We start from the raw sequence: 24,049 nt of genomic DNA on the forward strand, positions 1-24,049 counted from the left end.
TTGTTAGATATATCTTAGCGTGTAAAGCCCGCTTTAGAAGTGGATGAGTTTAGTAAATGTTTTCGCATTTTATATGCTGTATATGACGCTGCTCTCTTCATAACTCCCAAAGATACTAGTAAATTGGGCTGAGTGCAAACCCGCCCATCGATTCACATGGGAAAAGCTTCCACTATAAATCGACATAGGGTCAGACCTTCACAAGTCAACCATTTATATCTTTTTGGATATGCCAGACCGTTTTTAGTATATAAAATACCCCTGAGGTTTTGAAGACTAGTTCCAATCTTCTTACATGAAATGCTTGATCTAAACCCATTCTCCAGTTTTTATGAAAATTTCTAATATAATTTCATTAAATTTATTGAAGGTGGATATTTTCAGTGGGCATGTGCCCTCCGAAAATAACCTATTCTTAAAGGGGTTTTCACCCAAAGTTCATTTTAATCAAGAGATCTTGGAATAATAATAATTTCCCCGATTGGATGTGTTTAAAAAAATTTCCTGCGCTGAGATAATCTTCTATATGTGTCCCTGCTGTGTACTGTGTAATGGCCGTGTCTGACCGTACAGGAACATGCTCTGATCATACCACATCTACTGGGCAGGGGAGGATGTAAAAAAAAAAAAAAAGTATACAGACATTACAACACGGAATTGCAAATAATTCCTTTCTTTGAGGTAAAACATTTTTTAAAAAAAGGCAGGGAAATGTTTTGCCTCACAAAAATAATCTGCTATGATTTGGTGCCGTATTGTCTGTATACCTTTTTTTCTTCCCCCTGTGCCCAGGAGATGTGGTATTATCAGATCATGTCCCTGTATGGCACATATATAAGATTATCTCAGCACAGGAACTTTTATATTTTTTTATTTTTGTTAACACATCCAATTGTGGAACTTATTATTATTCCAAAATCTATTGATTAAAATGAAATTTTAATATAAACTTTGTTCATGGGAAAATCCCTTTAAATTAGGTTATTTTTAGTGATGAGCGAGTACTAAAAAGCTCGGGTGCTCGAAGCTCGGGCCGAGCCTCCCAAGATACTCGTGTACTCGGGCCGAGCAACGAGCCCAATGTTATCCTATGGGAGACCCGAGTATTTTTGTGAAATGACCCCCCGGCAGCATGGAGAAACCCTAAAAATGGCACAAAAGTCTCAGAAGAGTGCTCAAATGACATGGCAACAGCATGGGGAAGACCCCTTGAAGCATTTATCACTCAAAAGTCACAGCTGTGAACAATTTTGTCCGCGTTTCACGCCATTTTTACGGACTCACCAGAAAACCTTCCAAAATGACCCCAAAATGATTTTTCATGGCAGAAATGTTAAGGGCACATACCCTATAGTGAGATAGAGCTGGTGTATGTTACTTTTTGAGATTAATACATGAAAGATTTTACGTGAAAACATTGTGTGGCACTCCGATGTCCCTGAGAAGAGACGTACATGAAGGCCTCTTGAGTCTAATGTGCCCATTTTGAGGAAGTGAGTCTGTAGTATTTTCCTTTGCCAGGGCAGTCCAAAATTGTGAGGTTCACCAATGCCCCTGCATACAGACGTGCATGATGGCCTGTAAACCTGAAGTGCCCATTGTAAGGAAGTGGGTCTATTTCAGTATAGCCCTTTGCCAGGGCAGCCACAAATTGGGAGGCTCCACATTGTCCCTGGATAGAGACGTGCATGATGGCCTGTAAACCTGAAGTGCCCATTGTAAGGAAGTGGGTCTATTTCAGTATAGCCCTTTGCCAGGGCAGCCAAAAATTGGGAGGCTCCACATTGTCCCTGGATAGAGACGTGCATGATGGCCTGTAAACCTGAAGTGCCCATTGTAAGGAAGTGGGTCTATTTCAGTATAGCCCTTTGCCAGGGCAGCCAAAAATTGGGAGGCTCCACATTGTCCCTGGATAGAGACGTGCATGATGGCCTGTAAACCTGAAGTGCCCATTGTAAGGAAGTGGGTCTACTTCAGTATAGCCCTTTGCCAGGGCAGCCAAAAATTGGGAGGCTCCACATTGTCCCTGGATAGAGACGTGCATGATGGCCTGTAAACCTGAAGTGCCCATTGTAAGGAAGTGGGTCTACTTCAGTATAGCCCTTTGCCAGGGCAGCCAAAAATTGGGAGGCTCCACATTGTCCCTGGATAGAGACGTGCATGATGGCCTGTAAACCTGAAGTGCCCATTGTAAGGAAGTGGGTCTACTTCAGTATAGCCCTTTGCCAGGGCAGCCAAAAATTGGGAGGCTCCACATTGTCCCTGGATAGAGACGTGCATGATGGCCTGTAAACCTGAAGTGCCCATTGTAAGGAAGTGGGTCTACTTCAGTATAGCCCTTTGCCAGGGCAGCCAAAAATTGGGAGGCTCCACATTGTCCCTGGATAGAGACGTGCATGATGGCCTGTAAACCTGAAGTGCCCATTGTAAGGAAGTGGGTCTACTTCAGTATAGCCCTTTGCCAGGGCAGCCAAAAATTGGGAAGCTCCACATTGTCCCTGGATAGAGACGTGCATGATGGCCTGTAAACCTGAAGTGCCCATTGTAAGGAAGTGGGTCTATTTCAGTATAGCCCTTTGCCAGGGCAGCCACAAATTGGGAGGCTCCACATTGTCCCTGGATAGAGACGTGCATGATGGCCTGTAAACCTGAAGTGCCCATTGTAAGGAAGTGGGTCTATTTCAGTATAGCCCTTTGCCAGGGCAGCCAAAAATTGGGAGGCTCCACATTGTCCCTGGATAGAGACGTGCATGATGGCCTGTAAACCTGAAGTGCCCATTGTAAGGAAGTGGGTCTATTTCAGTATAGCCCTTTGCCAGGGCAGCCAAAAATTGGGAGGCTCCACATTGTCCCTGGATAGAGACGTGCATGATGGCCTGTAAACCTGAAGTGCCCATTGTAAGGAAGTGGGTCTACTTCAGTATAGCCCTTTGCCAGGGCAGCCAAAAATTGGGAGGCTCCACATTGTCCCTGGATAGAGACGTGCATGATGTCCTGTAAACCTGAAGTGCCCATTGTAAGAAAGTGGGTCTATTTCAGTATAGCCCTTTGCCAGGGCAGCCACAAATTGGGAGGCTCCACATTGTCCCTGGATAGAGACGTGCATGATGGCCTGTAAACCTGAAGTGCCCATTGTAAGGAAGTGGGTCTATTTCAGTATAGCCCTTTGCCAGGGCAGCCACAAATTGGGAGGCTCCACATTGTCCCTGGATAGAGACGTGCATGATGGCCTGTAAACCTGAAGTGCCCATTGTAAGGAAGTGGGTCTACTTCAGTATAGCCCTTTGCCAGGGCAGCCACAAATTGGGAGGCTCCACATTGTCCCTGGATAGAGACGTGCATGATGGCCTGTAAACCTGAAGTGCCCATTGTAAGGAAGTGGGTCTACTTCAGTATAGCCCTTTGCCAGGGCAGCCAAAAATTGGGAGGCTCCACATTGTCCCTGGATAGAGACGTGCATGATGGCCTGTAAACCTGAAGTGCCCATTGTAAGGAAGTGGGTCTATTTCAGTATAGCCCTTTGCCAGGGCAGCCACAAATTGGGAGGCTCCACATTGTCCCCGGATAGAGACGTGCATGATGGCCTGTAAACCTGAAGTGCCCATTGTAAGGAAGTGGGTCTATTTCAGTATAGCCCTTTGCCAGGGCAGCCACAAATTGGGAGGCTCCACATTGTCCCTGGATAGAGACGTGCATGATGGCCTGTAAACCTGAAGTGCCCATTGTAAGGAAGTGGGTCTATTTCAGTATAGCCCTTTGCCAGGGCAGCCAAAAATTGGGAGGCTCCACATTGTCCCTGGATAGAGACGTGCATGATGGCCTGTAAACCTTAAGTGCCCATTGTAAGGAAGTGGGTCTATTTCAGTATAGCCCTTTGCCAGGGCAGCCAAAAATTGGGAGGCTCCACATTGTCCCTGGATAGAGACGTGCATGAGGGCCTCAAAACATTAAGTGTCCATTTTAAGGAAGTGGGTGTATTATAGTATAGCCCTTAGGCAGGGCAGCCAAAAATTGGGAGGCTCCACGTTGTCCCTGGGTAGAGACGTGCATGAGGGCCTCAAAACATTAAGTGTCCATTTTAAGGAAGTGGGTGTATTATAGTATAGCCCTTAGGCAGGGCAGCCAAAAATTGGGAGGCTCCACGTTGTCCCTGGGTAGAGACGTGCATGAGGGCCTCAAAACATTAAGTGTCCATTTTAAGGAAGTGGGTGTATTATAGTATAGCCCTTAGGCAGGGCAGCCAAAAATTGGGAGGCTCCACGTTGTCCCTGGGTAGAGACGTGCATGAGGGCCTCAAAACATTAAGTGTCCATTTTAAGGAAGTGGGTGTATTATAGTATAGCCCTTAGGCAGGGCAGCCAAAAATTGGGAGGCTCCACGTTGTCCCTGGGTAGAGACGTGCATGAGGGCCTCAAAACATTGTTCCCATTGCAAAGGAGCGGGTCTCCTGTCGTTGTAATGTCCATTCTGCAAAGAATGGGCGAAAAAATTTTACCACTGGGGGTATACCTGAAACAAAGGCCTAAGTATTGCAATTTGTAACGGTCATCATCATGGTGGCGCATGAGGAGAAGGAGGAGCAGTCCAGCGATTATCCAAAGTCCAGAAGTGTGTACCCATGGGTGAGTGGAGGTACATGGCAAACTTTAAATTCCGCTCTCATTTGCTGGTGGTGTGGTGAAGTCTGGCCCAATCCAACCCTTGTTCATCTTGATCAGAGTCAGCCTGTCAGCATTTTCAGTTGACAGGCGGGTGCGTTTATCTGTAATGATTCCACCTGCGGCACTAAAAACACGCTCTGACAAAACGCTAGCAGCAGGGCAGGCCAGGACTTCCAAGGCGTAGAGAGCCAATTCATGCCACGTGTCCAGCTTGGATACCAATAATTGTAAGGCACAGAGGAATGTCGGAGTACAGTTGTTCGATCTGCAAGGTACTCCTTCAGCATCTGGGCAAACTTAGGATTTCTTGTGGCACTACCCCGCACCTCAGGGGCTGTGGTACGTGAGGGGCTGAGAAAACTGTCCCATATCTTAAAGACTGTTCCCCTACCTCTGGCGGATTGGACTTGTGCCTCTCTCGGCTGTACGCCTCGGTTGTCCACTGATTCCTGACCTATGCCGCTAGCGTTTTGTGAGGGGAATGCTTTGCCTACTTCCGTGAGTATGGCCTTCCGGAACTGCTGCATTTTGGTTGACCTCTCCTCCACGGGAATAAGAGACAAAAAGTTCTCCTTGTAGCGTGGGTCTAACAGTGTTACCAACCAGTAATGATTGTCGGCCAAGATGTTCTTAACGCGAGGGTCACGAGACAGGCAGCTTACCATAAAGTCAGCCATGTGCGCCAGACTCTTAACAGCCAGGACTTCAGTAGCCTGACCAACAAGATGACTGAACATGCTGTCCTCCTCCTCCTCCTCCTCCTCCTCCTCCTCCTCCACCCTGTCCTCTGGCCAGCCACGCTGAACCGAGGATATGACTGGTGTGCATGTCATATCCTCAATTTGGCCGGAGAGTTGCTCCATGTCTTCATCCTCCTCCTCGTCATAGTCCTCCACTGCACGTTGTGATGAGACGAGGCTGGGCTGTGTGTTATCACCCACACCCACTACTGTTTCTTGCTGCAACTCATCGCGCTCCGCCTGCAATGCATCATGTTTGTTTTTCAGCAGAGACCGTTTTAGAAGGCAGAGTAGCGGTATGGTGACGCTAATAATGGCGTCATCACCACTCACCATCTTGGTGGAGTCCTCAAAGTTTTGGAGGATGGTACATAGGTCTGACATCCATCTCCACTCCTCAGGTGTTATGTGTGGAGTTTGACCCATTTCCCGACGGCTTAGGTGATGCAGGTACTCAACAACTGCCCTCTTCTGCTCACATATCCTGACCAACATGTGCAGAGTTGAATTCCAACGCGTGGGGACATCACACACCAGTCTGTGAGCCGGAAGATGCAAACGGCGCTGAAAGCCGGCAAGGCCGGCTGAAGCAGTAGGTGACTTTCGAAAATGTGCAGACAGGCGGCGAACTTTTACCAGCAGATCAGACAGCTCTGGGTATGACTTTATAAACCGCTGAACCACGAGGTTGAGCACATGGGCCACGCATGGAACATGTGTCAGCTGGCCTCGCCTCAAAGCCGCCACCAGGTTCCGGCCATTGTCACACACGACCTTTCCTGGCTTTAGGTTCAGAGGTGTGAGCCAGTGATCTGCCTGCTGTTTCAGAGCTGTCCACAGCTCTTCTGCATTGTGGGGTTTGTCACCTATGCAGATTAGCTTCAGCACAGCCTGTTGCCGCTTCGCCGAGGCAGTGCTGCAGTGCTTCCAGCTTGTGACTGGTGTGGAGGGCACAGTGGATGAGGATGCGCAGGAGGAGGAGGAGGCTGAAGAGCATGACATTCCGGAGCTGTAGAGTGTGGGTGAAACACTGACTGAGGTAGGGCCTGCAAACCTTGGTGTGGGAAGGACGTGTTCCGTCCCTCGCTCAGACTGGGTCCCAGCTTCCACAATATTAACCCAGTGTGCCGTCAACGAGATGTAGCGGCCTTGCCCACAAGCACTTGTCCACGTGTCTGTGGTTAGGTGGACCTTGGGTGAAACAGCGTTGTTCAGGGCACGTGTGATGTTTTGTGACACGTGGTTATGCAACGCGGGGACGGCACACCGGGAGAAATAGTGGCGGCTGGGGACCGAGTAACGTGGGACAGCTGCCGCCATCAGGTCACGGAATGCTTCTGTCTCCACCAGCCTAAAAGGCAACATTTCCAGCGCAAGCAGTCGCGAAATGTTAGCATTTAGAACTGTGGCATGTGGGGTGTTGGCAGTGTATTTGCGCCTGCGTTCAAAGGTTTGCTGAATGGATAACTGAACGCTGCGCTGGGACAAGGACGTGCTTGATGATGGTGTTCTTTCTGCGTAGGCAACTGCAGGTGCAGGAGTGGAGGAGGCTTGTTCGCAGGCAGCATGGACAGGGGATTGGCTCGCATGCACAACCAGCGAAGACGTAGCAGTGACATCAGCAAGCACTGCTCCTCGACTCTGTTGTACTTCCCACAAAGTCGGGTGCTTGGCTGACATGTGCCTGATCATGCTGGTGGTGGTCAGGCTGCTAGTTTTGGTACCCCTGCTGATGCTGGCACGGCAGGTGTTGCAAATGGCCTTTTTTGAATCATCTGGATCATCATCCAACTTAAAAAACTGCCAGACTCGGGAAGACCTAACATTTGTACAGGCACCTTGTGTCGTCGTGTTGTTCCGGGGAACGGTTGCCTGACTTCTGCCTGGGGCCACCACCCTGCTTCTTACTGCCTGTTGTGATGCTACGCCTCCCTCCCCCTGTGCACTGCTGTCCTCGCTCTGCATATCCTCCTGCCAGGTTGGGTCAGTTACTGGATCATCCACCACGTCGTCTTCCTCTTCCGCACCCTGCTCCTCCTCCTGACTTCCTGACAATTGTGTCTCATCATCGTCCACCACTTGTTGAGACACGTTGCCAACTTCGTGAGAACGTGGCTGCTCAAATATTTGGCCATCTGTACAGACGATCTCCTCATGACCCACTTCAATATGAGCTGGCGAGAGGCCAGAATGTGTGAATGGAAACGTGAACAGCTCTTCCGAGTGTCCAAGTGTGGGATCATTAATGTCCGAGGAGGACGTGTACTCAGCCTGGTGGTAGGAAGGAGGATCAGGTTCAGAAATGTGCGGTGCAGTATCACGGCTACTGACACTTGACCGTGTGGAAGACAGAGTGTTTGTGGTGGTGCCAATCTGACTGGAAGCATTATCTGCTATCCAACTAACAACCTGTTGACACTGGTCTTGGTTCAAGAGCGGTGTACTGCTGCGGTCCCCAAGAATTTGGGACAGGACGTGCGAGCGACTAGATGTGGCCCTTTGTTGTGGCGAAATTAGAGCTTGCCCACGACCTCGGCCTCTGCCTGCACCACCATCACGTCCACTTCCTTGTTCCTTGCCAATGCCCTTGCGCATTTTGCAATGCTGTGCACTGCTGACGTGTATATTCACTACTTGTGCGTTATATTAAAGTTTCTGGAAATTGCACACAAGTGCACCTGTACGCTGCCACCAACAGGCACACACGTGCGGTTTTAAAAACCAAGCACGGACGCAATAAGAACCTAACAGGTTTTTTTGGGGAGCGACAATTACAGACAAGTCAGACACTATCTGGACTGTTTTACACTGTGTACACCAGCCCCAGATATGATGAAGGCTGGTATACGGTCACCACTACCCTGCCTGCCTGCCTGCCTGTATACTGGTACAATAGTCCTGACAAGGACTCTTTTGGTCACTAGCCTGTATTCAGACCTGGCTATACCCTGCCTGTATATAGCAACAGTAGTCCTGAGAAGGACTCTGCTACTGTACTCCGACCTGGCTATACCCTGCCTGCCTGTATACAACTAGAATAGTCCTGAGAAGGACTTTTGGTCACACTGTTTGCAGCCCTGCAACTGAAAAAGCTATAAAGGGCCGCAAAGCTTTCCCTGAATCAGCGACACTCTCCCTGCACTGACAGTCTGGATAGCTGTGAGCAGAGCACAGCGCGCCGGCCGATATAAAGGCTCGGTCACGCTGTGCAGGCCGGCCAATCACTGCAATTCCACAACTAACAGGGCTGTGGCATTGCAGTGGTCTGCCAGCCAATCCCTGCATGAGGGCTGGCTCTCAAAAGAGCGCCAACATGCAGAAATGAAGACCACGAGTACAGCATGAGTATCGCGAGATTACTCGGTCCCCGCCGAGCAGCCCGAGTACAGCGATACTCGTGCGAGTACCGAGTAGTGAGAAGCATGCTCGCTCATCACTAGTTATTTTACTAAAAGTGTGGGGGTTTTTTTGTTTTTGTTTTTCATATGATATATATTCAAAAACAAAATTAGTAACGTGGGGCTATATTACACTCATTCCTGCCCTTTTGGAAAGAGTTTTCAACAGTTTCCTTATTATCATAGGCCAGATCACAGTGACAGCTAAAACCGCTATACACAGTTGACATCAAAAGATCCTCCAGTCACAATAGGAGATGTCACAGCTGACCTTGCTCCCCCTCCCTTTGCACACGCTCATTATACACTTCAATACAAAAGAGAAGGTCGAGATCTGACCATATACATATGTTGTTTCCTGCAGCAACAGGAAGATTGATTCTAAAACAAAGCCCGAGTGGCAAACCTGAAAATTGCAAGATTTCTCATTTCTATTTTTAATAAAAAATTGTGATATGGAAACAAAAAAAATTGAAAAAAAGTAATACATCTTATATATATATATATATATATATATATATATATATATAATTGCCTTCTGTCTGTCTGTCTTGCCCCAAAATGACGTCATTACCGTGACAACCGTCGCATTGGCCGCTCGGCTCGGCCACGCCCCCAGCACGGATTCTCGGCTCGGCCACGCCCCCTGCACGCATTGTCCATATGGCCACGCACCCCACACTGTACCCGCTCGGCCACGCCCCCACTGTGCCCGCTCGGCCACGCCCCCCACACTGTGCCCGCTCGGCCACGCCCCCCACATACTGTGCACGATTGGCCACGCCCCCACACACTGTGCCCGCATGGCCACGCCCCCCACACACTGTGCCCGCTCGGCCACGCCCCCCACACACTGTGCCCGCTCGGGCACGCCCCCCACACACTGTGCCCGCTCGACCACGCCCCCCACACACTGTGCCTGCTCGGCCACGCCCCCACACACTGTGCCCACTTGGCCACGCCCCCCACACCCTGTGCCCGCTCGGCCACGCCCCCCACATACATTGCGCACCTATACACCCCCCAGGACTACTCCTATTATCCTCCTCTCCCCCCAGGACTACTCCTCCTATTAGCCTCCTCTCCCCCCCAGGACTACTCCACCTATTACACACCTCCCCCCTAGGACTACTCCACCTATTATACTCCTCTCCCTCCAGGACTACTACTCCTATTATACTCCTCTCTCCCCAGGACTACTCCTCCTATTATACTCCTCTCCCCCCCAGGACTACTCCTCCTATTATACTCCTCTCCCCCCAGGACTACTCCTCCTATTATCCTCCTCTCCCCCCAGGACTACTCCTCATATTACCTTCCTCTCTCCCCAGGACTCCTCCTCCTATTAGACCCCACTCCCCCAGGACTACTCCTCCTATTATCCTCCTCTCCCCCCAGGACTACTCCTCCTATTATCCTCCTCTCCCCCCCAGGACTCCTCCTCCTATTATACTCCTCTCCCCCCAGGACTACTACTCCTATTATACTCCTCTCTCCCCAGGACTCCTCCTCCTATTATACTCCTCTACCCCCAGGAATACTCCTCCTATTATCCTCCTCACCTCCAGGACTACTCCTCCTATTATCCTCCTCTCCCCCCAGGACTACTCCTATTATCTTCCTCTCCCCCCAGGACTACTCCTCCTATTATCCTCCTCTCCCCCAGGACTACTCCTCCTATTATACTCCTCACCTCCAGGACTACTCCTCCTATTATACTCCTCTCTCCCCAGGACTACTCCACCTATTACACACCTCCCCCCTAGGACTACTCCACCTATTAGACACCTCCCCCCAGGACTACTAAACCTATTAGACACATCCCTCCAGGACTACTCCTCCTATTATACTCCTCTCTCCCCAGGACTACTCCTCCTATTATACTCCTCTCTCCCCAGGACTACTCCTCCTATTATACTCCTCTCTTCCCAGGACTACTCCTCCTATTATCCTCCTCTCCCCCAGGACTACGCCTCCTATTAGACTCCTCTCCCCCCCAGGACTACTCCTCCTATTATTCTCCTCTCCCCCCAGGACTACTCCTCCTATTAGACTCCTCTCCCCGCAGGACTACTCCTCCTATTATACTCCTCTCCCCCCAGGACTACGCCTCCTATTATCCTCCTCTCCCCCCAGGACTACTCCTCCTATTACCTTCCTCTCTCCCCAGGACTACTCCTCCTATTATCTTCCTCTCCCCCCAGGACTACTCCTCATATTATACTCCTCTCTCCCCAGGACTACTCCACCTATTACACACCTCCCCCCTAGGACTACTCCTCCTATTAGACTCCTCTCCCCCAGGACTCCTCCTCTTATTATACTCCTCTCCCCCCAGGACTACTTCTCCTATTATACTCCTCTCCCCCCAGGACTCCTCCTCCTATTATACTCCTCTCCCCCCAGGACTCCTCCTCCTATTATCCTCCTCTCCCCCCAAGACTACTCCTCCTATTATACTCCTCTCCCCCCAGGACTACTCCTCCTATTATACTCCTCTCCCTCCAGGACTACTCCTCCTATTATACTCCTCTCTCCCCAGGACTACTCCTCCTATTATCCTCCTCTCCCCCCAGGACTACTCCTCCTATTATACTCCTCTCCCCCCCAGGAATCCTCCTCCTATTATACTCCTCTCCCCCCAGGACTACGCCTCCTATTATCATTTTCTCTCCCCAGGACTACTCCTCCTATTATCCTCCTCTCCCCCCAGGACTACTCCTCCTATTATACTCCTCTCCCCCCAGGACTACTCCTCCTATTATCCTCCTCTCCCCCCAGGACTACTCCTCCTATTATCCTCCTCTCCCTCCAGGACTCCTCCTCCTATTATACTCCTCTCCCCCAGGACTACTCCTCCTATTATCTTCCTCTCCCCCCAGGACTACTCCTCCTATTATCCTCCTCTCCCCCCAGGACTACTCCTCCTATTAAACGCCTCACCTCCAGGACTACTCCTCCTATTATACTCCTCTCTCCCCAGGACTACGCCTCTTATTTTCCTCCTCTCTCCCCAGGACTACTCCTCCTATTATCCTCCTCTCCCCCCAGGACTACTCCACCTATTAGACACCTCCCCCCAGGACTACTAAACCTATTAGACACATCCCCCCAGGACTACTCCTCCTATTATACTCCTCTCCCTCCAGGACTACTCCTCCTATTATACTCCTCTCTCCCCAGGACTACTCCTCCTATTATACTCCTCTCTCCCCAGGACTACTCCTCCTATTATCCTACTCTCCCCCCAAGACTACTCCTCCTATTATACTCCTCTCCCCCCCAGGACTACTCCTCCTATTAGACTCCTCCCCCCCAGGACTACTCCTCCTATTATCCTCCTCTCCCCCCAGGACTACTCCTCCTATTATCCTCCTCTCCCCCCAGGACTACTCCTCCTATTATCCTCCTCTCCCCCCAGGACTACTCCTCCTATTATCCTCCTCTCCCCCCAGGACTATTCCTCCTATTATCCTCCTCTCCCCCCAGGACTACTCCTCCTATTATCCTACTCTCCCCCCAGGACTACTCCTCCTATTATACTCCTCTCCCCCCCAGGATTACTCCTCCTATTAGACTCCTCCCCCCCAGGACTACTCCTCCTATTATCCTCCTCTCCCCCCAGGACTACTCCTCCTATTATCCTCCTCTCCCCCCAGGACTACTCCTCCTATTACCTTCCTCTCTCCCCAGGACTACTCCTCCTATTATCTTCCTCTCCCCCCAGGACTACTCCTCATATTATACTCCTCTCTCCCCAGGACTACTCCACCTATTACACACCTCCCCCCTAGGACTACTCCACCTATTAGACACCTCCCCCCAGGACTACTCCTCCTATTAGACTCCTCTCCCCCAGGATTCCTCCTCTTATTATACTCCTCTCCCCCCAGGACTACTTCTCCTATTATACTCCTCTCCCCCCAGGACTCCTCCTCCTATTATACTCCTCTCCCCCCAGGACTCCTCCTCCTATTATCCTCCTCTCCCCCCAAGACTACTCCTCCTATTATACTCCTCTCCCCCCAGGACTACTCCTCCTATTATACTCCTCTCCCTCCAGGACTACTCCTCCTATTATACTCCTCTCTCCCCAGGACTACTCCTCCTATTATCCTCCTCTCCCCCCAGGACTACTCCTCCTATTATACTCCTCTCCCCCCCAGGAATCCTCCTCCTATTATACTCCTCTCCCCCCAGGACTACGCCTCCTATTATCATTTTCTCTCCCCAGGACTACTCCTCCTATTATCCTCCTCTCCCCCCAGGACTACTCCTCCTATTATACTCCTCTCCCCCCAGGACTACTCCTCCTATTATCCTCCTCTCCCCCCAGGACTACTCCTCCTATTATCCTCCTCTCCCTCCAGGACTCCTCCTCCTATTATACTCCTCTCCCCCAGGACTACTCCTCCTATTATCTTCCTCTCCCCCCAGGACTACTCCGCCTATTATCCTCCTCTCCCCCCAGGACTACTCCTCCTATTATACGCCTCACCTCCAGGACTACTCCTCCTATTTTCCTCCTCTCTCCCCAGGACTACGCCTCTTATTTTCCTCCTCTCTCCCCAGGACTACTCCTCCTATTATCCTCCTCTCCCCCCAGGACTACTCCACCTATTAGACACCTCCCCCCAGGACTACTAAACCTATTAGACACATCCCCCCAGGACTACTCCTCCTATTATACTCCTCTCCCTCCAGGACTACTCCTCCTATTATACTCCTCTCTCCCCAGGACTACTCCTCCTATTATACTCCTCTCTCCCCAGGACTACTCCTCCTATTATCCTACTCTCCCCCCAGGACTACTCCTCCTATTATACTCCTCTCCCCCCCAGGACTACTCCTCCTATTAGACTCCTCCCCCCCAGGACTACTCCTCCTATTATCCTCCTCTCCCCCCAGGACTACTCCTCCTATTATCCTCCTCTCCCCCCAGGACTACTCCTCCTATTATCCTCCTCTCCCCCCAGGACTATTCCTCCTATTATCCTCCTCTCCCCCCAGGACTACTCCTCCTATTATCCTACTCTCCCCCCAGGACTACTCCTCCTATTATACTCCTCTCCCCCCCAGGATTACTCCTCCTATTAGACTCCTCCCCCCCAGGACTACTCCTCCTATTATCCTCCTCTCCCCCCAGGACTACTCCTCCTATTATCCTCCTCTCCCCCCAGGACTACTCCTCCTATTATACTCCTCTCCCCCCCAGGACTACTCCTATTATTCTCCTCTCCCCCCAGGACTAGTCCTCCTATTAGACTCCTCTCCCCGCAGGACTACTCCTCCTATTAGACTCCTCTTCCCCCAGGACTACTCCTCCTATTATACTCCTCTCCCCCCCAGGACTACTCCTATTATTCTCCTCTCCCCCCAGGACTAGTCCTCCTATTAGACTCCTCTCCCCGCAGGACTACTCCTCCTATTAGACTCCTCTCCCCCCAGGACTACTCCTCATATTAGACCCCTCTCCCCCCAGGACTACTCCTCCTATTATCCTCCTCTCCCCCCAGGACTACTCCTCCTATTATCCTCCTCTCCCCCCAGGACTACTCCTCCTATTATGCTCCTCTTCCTCCAGGACTCCTCCTCCTATTATACTCCTCTCCCCCCAGGACTACTACTCCTATTATACTCCTCTCTCCCCAGGACTACTCCTCCTATTATCCTCCTCACCTCCAGGACTACTCCTCCTATTATCCTCCTCTCCCCCCAGGACTACTCCTCCTATTATCTTCCTCTCCCCCCAGGACTACTCCTCTTATTATACTCCTCACCTCCAGGACTACTCCTCTTATTATACTCCTCACCTCCAGGACTACTCCTCATATTATACTCCTCTCTCCCCAGGACTACTCCACCTATTACACACCTCCCCACTAGGACTACTCCACCTATTAGACACCTCCCCCAGGACTACTCATCCTATTAGACTCCTCTCCCTCCAGGACTCCTCCTCCTATTATACTCCTCTCCCCCCAGGACTCCTCCTCCTATTATCCTCCTCTCCCCCCAAGACTACTCCTCCTATTATACTCCTCTCCCCCCAGGACTCCTCCTCCTATTATCCTCCTCTCCCCCCAAGACTACTCCTCTCCCCCCAGGACTACTCCTCCTATTATACTCCTCTCCCTCCAGGACTACTCCTCCTATTATACTCCTCTCCCCCCCAGGACTACTCCTCCTATTATACTCCTCTCCCCCCCAGGACTACTCCTCCTATTATACTCCTCTCCCCCCAGGACTACTCCTCCTATTATACTCCTCCTATTAGACTCCTCCCCCACAGGACTACTCCTCCTATTAGACTCCTCTCCCCCCAGGACTCCTCCTCCTATTATACTCCTCTCCCCCCAGGACTACGCCTCCGATTATACTCCTCTCCCCCCAGGACTCCTCCTCCTATTATCCTCCTCTCCCCCCAAGACTACTCCTCCTATTATACTCCTCTCCCCCCAGGACTACTCCTCCTATTATACTCCTCTCTCCCCAGGACTACTCCTCCTATTATCCTCCTCTCCCCCCAGGACTACTCCTCCTATTATACTCCTCTCCCCCCCAGGACTACTCCTCCTATTATACTCCTCTCCCCCCAGGACTACTCCTCCTATTAGACTCCTCCCCCACAGGACTACTCCTCCTATTAGACTCCTCTCTCCTCTCCCTGCAGGACTACTCCTCCTATTAGAATCCTCTCCCCCCAGGACTCCTCCTCCTATTATACTCCTCTCCCCCCAGGACTACGCCTCCTATTATCATTTTCTCTCCCCAGGACTACTCCTCCTATTATCCTCCTCTCCCCCCAGGACTACTCCTCCTATTATACTCCTCTCCCCCCAGGACTACTCCTCCTATTATCCTCCTCTCCCCCCAGGACTACTCCTCCTATTATCCTCCTCTCCCTACAGGACTCCTCCTCCTATTATACTCCTCTCCCCCAGGACTACTCCTCCTATTATCTTCCTCTCCCCCCAGGACTACTCCTCCTATTATCCTCCTCTCCCCCCAGGACTACTCCTCCTATTATACTCCTCACCTCCAGGACTACTCCTCCTATTATACTGCTCTCTCCCCAGGACTACGCCTCCTATTTTCCTCCTCTCTCCCCAGGACTACTCCTCCTATTATCCTCCTCTCCCCCCAGGACTACTCCACCTATTAGACACCTCCCCCCAGGACTACTAAACCTATTAGACACATCCCCCCAGGACTACTCCTCCTATTATACTCCTCTCCCTCCAGGACTACTCCTCCTATTATACTCCTATCTCCCCAGGACTACTCCTCCTATTATACTCCTCTCTCCCCAGGACTACTCCTCCTATTATCCTACTCTACCCCCAGGACTACTCCTCCTATTATACTCCTCTCCCCCCCAGGACTACTCCTCCTATTATACTCCTCTCCCCCCAGGACTACTCCTCCTATTATACTCCTCTCCCCCCAGGACTACTCCTCCTATTAGACTCCTCCACCCCAGGACTACTCCTCCTATTAGACGCCTCTCCCCCCAGGACTCCTCCTCCTATTATCCTCCTCTCCCCCCAGGACTACGCCTCCTATTATCCTCCTCTCTCCCCAGGACTACTCCTCCTATTATCCTCCTGTCCCCCCAGGACTACTCCACCTATTACACACATCCCCCCTAGGACTACTTCACCTATTAGACACCTCCCCTCAGGACTACTAAGCCTATTAGACACATCCCCCCAGGACTACTCCTCCTATTATACTCCTCTCCCTCCAGGACTACTCCTCCTATTATACGCCTCTCTCCCCAGGACTACTCCTCCTATTATACTCCTCTCTCCCCAGGACTACTCCTCCTATTATACTCCTCTCTCCCCAGGACTACTCCTCCTATTATCCTACTCTCCCCATAGGACTACTCCTCCTATTATACTCCTCTCCCCCCCAGGACTACTCCTCCTATTATACTCCTCTCCCCCCAGGACTACTCCTCCTATTAGACGCATCTCCCCCCAGGACTCCTCCTCCTATTATCCCCCTCTCCCCCCAGGACTACGCCTCCTATTATCCTCCTCTCTCCCCAGGACTACTCCTCCTATTATATTCCTCTCTCCCCAGGACTACTCCTCCTATTATATTCCTCTCCCCCCAGGACTACTCCTCCTATTATCCTCCTCTCCCCCCAGGACTACTCCTCCTATTATCCTCCTCTCCCCCCAAGACTACTCCTCCTATTATACTCCTCTCCCCCCCAGGACTACTCCTATTATTCTCCTCTCCCCCCAGGACTAGTCCTCCTATTAGACTCCTCTCCCCGCAGGACTACTCCTCCTATTACACTTCTCTCCCCCCAGTACTCCTCCTCCTATTATATTCCTCTCCCCCCAGGACTACGCCTCCTATTATCCTCCTCTCTCCCCAGGACTACGCCTCCAATTATCCTCCTCTCCCCCCAGGACTACTCCTCATATTACCTTCCTGTCTCCCCAGGACTACTCCTCCTATTAGACCCCTCTCCCCCCAGCACTACTCCTCCTATTATCCTCCTCTCCCCCCAGGACTCCTCCTATTATCCTCCTCTCCCTCCAGGACTCCTCCTCCTATTATACTCCTCTCCCCCCAGGACTACTACTTCTATTATACTCCTCTCTCCCCAGGACTACTCCTCCTATTATACTCCTCATCTCCAGGACTACTCCTCCTATTATCTTCCTCTCCCCCCAGGACTACTCCTCCTATTATACTCCTCACCTCCAGGACTACTCCTCATATTATACTCCTCTCTCCCCAGGACTACTCCACCTATTACACACCTCCCCCACTAGGACTACTCCACCTATTAGACTCCTCTCCCCCCAGGACTCCTCCTCCTATTATACTCCTCTCCCCCCAGGACTCCTCCTCCTATTATCCTCCTCTCCCCCCAAGACTACTCCTCCTATTATACTCCTCTCCCCCCAGGACTCCTCCTCCTATTATCCTCCTCTCCCCCCAAGACTACTCCTCTCCCCCCAGGACTACTCCTCCTATTATACTCCTCTCCCTCCAGGACTACTCCTCCTATTATACTCCTCTCTCCCCAGGACTACTCCTATTATCCTCCTCTCCCCCCAGGACTACTCCTCCTATTATACTCCTCTCCCCCCCAGGACTACTCCTCCTATTATACTCCTCTCCCCCCCAGGACTACTCCTCCTATTATACTCCTCTCCCCCCAGGACTACTCCTCCTATTATACTCCTCCTATTAGACTCCTCCCCCACAGGACTACTCCTCCTATTAGACTCCTCTCCCTGCAGGACTACTCCTCCTATTAGACTCCTCTCCCCCCAGGACTCCTCCTCCTATTATACTCCTCTCCCCCCAGGACTACGCCTCCGATTATACTCCTCTCCCCCCAGGACTCCTCCTCCTATTATCCTCCTCTCCCCCCAAGACTACTCCTCCTATTATACTCCTCTCCCCCCAGGACTACTCCTCCTATTATACTCCTCTCTCCCCAGGACTACTCCTCCTATTATCCTCCTCTCCCCCCAGGACTACTCCTCCTATTATACTCCTCTCCCCCCCAGGACTACTCCTCCTATTATACTCCTCCTATTAGACTCCTCCCCCACAGGACTACTCCTCCTATTAGACTCCTCTCCCTGCAGGACTACTCCTCCTATTAGACTCCTCTCCCCCCAGGACTCCTCCTCCTATTATACTCCTCTCCCCCCAGGACTACGCCTCCTATTATCATTTTCTCTCCCCAGGACTACTCCTCCTATTATCCTCCTCTCCCCCCAGGACTACTCCTCCTATTATACTCCTCTCCCCCCAGGACTACTCCTCCTATTATCCTCCTCTCCCCCCAGGACTACTCCTCCTATTATCCTCCTCTCCCTACAGGACTCCTCCTCCTATTATACTCCTCTCCCCCAGGACTACTCCTCCTATTATCTTCCTCTCCCCCCAGGACTACTCCTCCTATTATCCTCCTCTCCCCCCAGGACTACTCCTCCTATTATACTCCTCACCTCCAGGACTACTCCTCCTATTATACTGCTCTCTCCCCAGGACTACGCCTCCTATTTTCCTCCTCTCTCCCCAGGACTACTCCTCCTATTATACTCCTCTCCCCCCCAGGACTACTCCTCCTATTATACTCCTCTCCCCCCAGGACTACTCCTCCTATTATACTCCTCTCCCCCCAGGACTACTCCACCTATTAGACACCTCCCCTCAGGACTACTAAGCCTATTAGACACATCCCCCCAGGACTACTCCTCCTATTATACTCCTCTCCCTCCAGGACTACTCCTCCTATTATACGCCTCTCTCCCCAGGACTACTCCTCCTATTATACTCCTCTCTCCCCAGGACTACTCCTCCTATTATACTCCTCTCTCCCCAGGACTACTCCTCCTATTATCCTACTCTCCCCATAGGACTACTCCTCCTATTATACTCCTCTCCCCCCCAGGACTACTCCTCCTATTATACTCCTCTCCCCCCAGGACTACTCCTCCTATTATACTCCTCTCCCCCCAGGACTACTCCTCCTATTAGACTCCTCCCCCCCAGGACTACTCCTCCTATTAGACGCCTCTCCCCCCAGGACTCCTCCTCCTATTATCCTCCTCTCCCCCCAGGACTACGCCTCCTATTATCCTCCTCTCTCCCCAGGACTACTCCTCCTATTATATTCCTCTCTCCCCAGGACTACTCCTCCTATTATATTCCTCTCCCCCCAGGACTACTCCTCCTATTATCCTCCTCTCCCCCCAGGACTACTCCTCCTATTATCCTCCTCTCCCCCCAAGACTACTCCTCCTATTATACTCCTCTCCCCCCAGGACTACTCCTATTATTCTCCTCTCCCCCCAGGACTAGTCCTCCTCCTAGACTCCTCTCCCCGCAGGACTACTCCTCCTATTACACTTCTCTCCCCCCAGTACTCCTCCTCCTATTATATTCCTCTCCCCCCAGGACTACGCCTCCTATTATCCTCCTCTCTCCCCAGGACTACGCCTCCAATTATCCTCCTCTCCCCTCAGGACTACTCCTCATATTACCTTCCTGTCTCCCCAGGACTACTCCTCCTATTAGACCCCTCTCCCCCCAGGACTACTCCTCCTATTATCCTCCTCTCCCCCCAGGACTCCTCCTCCTATTATCCTCCTCTCCCCCCAGGACTACTCCTCCTATTATGCTCCTCTCCCTCCAGGACTCCTCCTCCTATTATACTCCTCTCCCCCCAGGACTACTACTTCTATTATACTCCTCTCTCCCCAGGACTACTCCTCCTATTATACTCCTCATCTCCAGGACTACTCCTCCTATTATCTTCCTCTCCCCCCAGGACTACTCCTCCTATTATACTCCTCACCTCCAGGACTACTCCTCATATTATACTCCTCTCTCCCCAGGACTACTCCACCTATTACACACCTCCCCCCTAGGACTACTCCAAGTATTAGACACCTCCCCCCAGGACTACTCCTCCTATTAGACTCCTCTCCCCCCAGGACTCCTCCTCCTATTATCCTCCTCTCCCCCAAAGACTACTCCTCCTATTATACTCCTCTCCCCCCAGGACTATTCCTCCTATTATACTCCTCTCCCTCCAGGACTACTCCTCCTATTATACTCCTCTCTCCCCAGGACTACTCCTCCTATTATCCTCCTCTCCCCCCAGGACTACTCCTCCTATTATACTCCTCTCCCCCCCAGGACTACTCCTCCTATTATACTCCTCTCCCCCCCCAGGACTACTCCTCCTATTATACTCCTCTCCCCCCAGGACTACTCCTCCTATTATACTCCTCCTATTAGTCTCCTCCCCCACAGGACTACTCCTCCTATTAGACTCCTCTCCCTGCAGGACTACTCCTCCTATTAGACTCCTCTCCCCCCAGGACTCCTCCTCCTATTATACTCCTCTCCCCCCAGGACTACGCCTCCTATTTTACTCCTCTCCCCCCAGGACTCCTCCTCCTATTATCCTCCTCTCCCCCCAAGACTACTCCTCCTATTATACTCCTCTCCCCCCAGGACTACTCCTCCTATTATACTCCTCTCTCCCCAGGACTACTCCTCCTATTATCCTCCTCTCCCCCCAGGACTACTCCTCCTATTATACTCCTCTCCCCCCCAGGACTACTCCTCCTATTAGACTCCTTCCCCACAGGACTACTCCTCCTATTAGACTCCTCTCCCTGCAGGACTACTCCTCCTATTAGACTCCTCTCCCCCCAGGACTCCTCCTCCTATTATACTCCTCTCCCCCCAGGTCTACGCCTCCTATTATCATTTTCTCTCCCCTGGACTACTCCTCCTATTATCCTCCTCTCCCCCCAGGACTACTACTCCTATTATACTCCTCTCCCCCCAGGACTACTCCTCCTATTATCCTCCTCTCCCCCCAGGACTACTCCTCCTATTATCCTCCTCTCCCTCCAGGACTCATCCTCCTATTATTCTCCTCTCCCCCCAGGACTACTCCTCCTATTATCTTCCTCTCCCCCCAGGACTACTCCTCCTATTATACTCCTCTCCCCCCAGGACTACTCCTCCTATTATACTCCTCTCCCCCCAGGACTACTCCTCCTATTATCCTTCTCTCCCCCCAGGACTACTCCTCCTATTATTCTCCTCTCCCTCCAGGACTCATCCTCCTATTATACTCCTCTCCCCCCAGGACTACTCCTCCTATTATCCTCCTCTCCTTCCAGGACTACTCCTCCTATTATACTGCTCACCTCCAGGACTACTCCTCCTATTATACTCCTCTCTCCCCAGGAATACGCCTCCTATTATCCTCCTCTCCCCCCAGGACTACTCCTATTATCTTCCTCCCCCCCCAGGACTACTCCTCCTATTATACTCCTCACCTCCACGACTACTCCTCCTATTATACTCCTCTCTCCCCAGGACTACTCCACCTATTACACACCTCCCCCCTAGGACTACTCCACCTATTAGACACCTCCCCCCCAGGACTACTAAACCTATTAGACACATCCCCCCAGGACTACTCCTCCTATTATACTCCTCTCCCTCCAGGACTACTCCTCCTATTATACTCCTCTCTCCCCAGGACTACTCCTCCTATTATACTCCTCTCTCCCCAGGACTACTCCTCCTATTATCCTACTCTCCCCCAGGACTACTCCTCCTATTATACTCCTCTCCCCCCCAGGACTACTCCTCCTATTATACTCCTCTCCCCCCAGGACTACTCCTCCTATTATACTCCTCTCCCCCCAGGACTACTCCTCCTATTAGACTCCTCCCCCCCAGGACTACTCCTCCTATTAGACGCCTCTCCCCCCAGGACTCCTCCTCCTATTATCCTCCTCTCCCCCCAGGACTACGCCTCCTATTATCCTCCTCTCTCCCCAGGACTACTCCTCCTATTATCCTCCTCTCCCCCCAGGAGTACTCCTCCTATTACCCTCCTATCCCCCCAGGACTCCTCCTCCTATTATACTCCTCTCCCCCCAGGACTACTACTCCTATTATACTCCTCTCTCCCCAGGACTCCTCCTCCTATTATACTCCTCTACCCCCAGGACTACTTCTATTATCCTCCTCACCTCCAGGACTACTCCTCCTATTATCCTCCTCTCTCCCCAGGACTACTCCTCCTATTATCCTCCTCTCCCCCCAGGACTACTCCTCCTATTATCCTCCTCTCCCCCCAGGACTACTCCTCCTATTATCCTCCTCTCCCCCCAGGACTACTCCTCCTATTATCCTCCTCTCTCCCCAGGACTACTCCTCCTATTATCCTCCTCACCTCCAGGACTACTCTTCCTATTATCCTCCTTTCCCCCCAGGACTACTCCTCCTATTATCTTCCTCTCCCCCCAGGACTACTACTCCTACTATACTTCTCACCTCAAGGACTACTCCTCTGATTATCCTCCTCTCTCCCCAGGACTACGCCTCCTATTATCCTCCTCTCTCCCCAGGACTACTCCTCCTATTATCCTCCTCTCTCCCCAGGACTACGCCTCCTATTATACTCCTCTCTCCCCAGGACTACGCCTCCTATTATCCTCCTCTCCCCCCAGGAGTACTCCTCCTATTATCCTCCTATCCCCCCAGGAAGCCTCCTCCTATTATACTCCTCTCCCCCCAGGACTACTACTCCTATTATACTCCTCTCTCCCCAGGACTCCTCCTCCTATTATACTCCTCTACCCCCAGGACTACTTCTATTATCCTCCTCACCTCCAGGACTACTCCTCCTATTATCCTCCTCTCCCCCCAGGACTACTCCTATTATCTTACTCTCCCCCCAGGACTACTCCTCCTATTATCCCCCTCTCCCCCAGGACTACTCCTCCTATTATACTCCTCACCTCCAGGACTACTCCTCCTATTATACTCCTCTCTCCCCAGGACTACTCCACCTATTACACACCTCCCCCCTAGGACTACTCCACCTATTAGACACCTCCCCCCCAGGACTACTAAACCTATTAGACACATCCCTCCAGGACTACTCCTCCTATTATACTCCTCTCTCCCCAGGACTACTCCTCCTATTATACTCCTCTCTCCCCAGGACTACTCCTCCTATTATCACCCTCTCCCCCAGGACTACTCCTCCTATTAGACTCCTCTCCCCCCCAGGACTACTCCTATTATTCTCCTCTCCCCCAGGACTACTCCTCCTATTAGACTCCTCTCCCCCCAGGACTACTCCTCCTAATAGACTCCTCTCCCCGCAGGACTACTCCTCCTATTATACTCCTCTCCCCCCAGGACTACGCCTCCTATTATCCTCCTCTCCCCCCAGGACTACTCCTCCTATTACCTTCCTCTCCCCCCAGGACTACTCCTCCTATTATCCTCCTCTCTCCCCAGGACTACTCCTCCTATTATCCTCCTCACCTCCAGGACTACTCTTCCTATTATCCTCCTTTCCCCCCAGGACTACTCCTCCTATTATCTTCCTCTCCCCCCAGGACTACTACTCCTACTATACTTCTCACCTCAAGGACTACTCCTCTGATTATCCTCCTCTCTCCCCAGGACTACGCCTCCTATTATCCTCCTCTCTCCCCAGGACTACTCCTCCTATTATCCTCCTCTCTCCCCAGGACTACGCCTCCTATTATACTCCTCTCTCCCCAGGACTACGCCTCCTATTATCCTCCTCTCCCCCCAGGACTACTCCTCCTATTATCCTCCTCTCTCCCCAGGACTACGCCTCCTATTATACTCCTCTCCCCCCAGGACTACTACTCCTATTATACTCCTCTCTCCCCAGGACTCCTCCTCC

At 51.6% G+C, this 24,049-nt stretch overlaps 1 protein-coding gene across 1 annotated transcript in view; it reads left to right on the forward strand.

Annotated features, from left to right (window-relative positions):
• LOC142244496 (cryptochrome DASH) overlaps positions 1 to 24,049 on the forward strand; it is an 89,285-nt gene that overhangs the window by 43,468 nt on the left and 21,768 nt on the right. The gene's annotated exons all lie outside the window — the stretch shown is intronic.

This window comes from Anomaloglossus baeobatrachus, chromosome 6, assembly GCF_048569485.1.
Source record: "Anomaloglossus baeobatrachus isolate aAnoBae1 chromosome 6, aAnoBae1.hap1, whole genome shotgun sequence".
In the NCBI taxonomy this organism is placed as follows: domain Eukaryota; kingdom Metazoa; phylum Chordata; class Amphibia; order Anura; family Aromobatidae; genus Anomaloglossus; species Anomaloglossus baeobatrachus.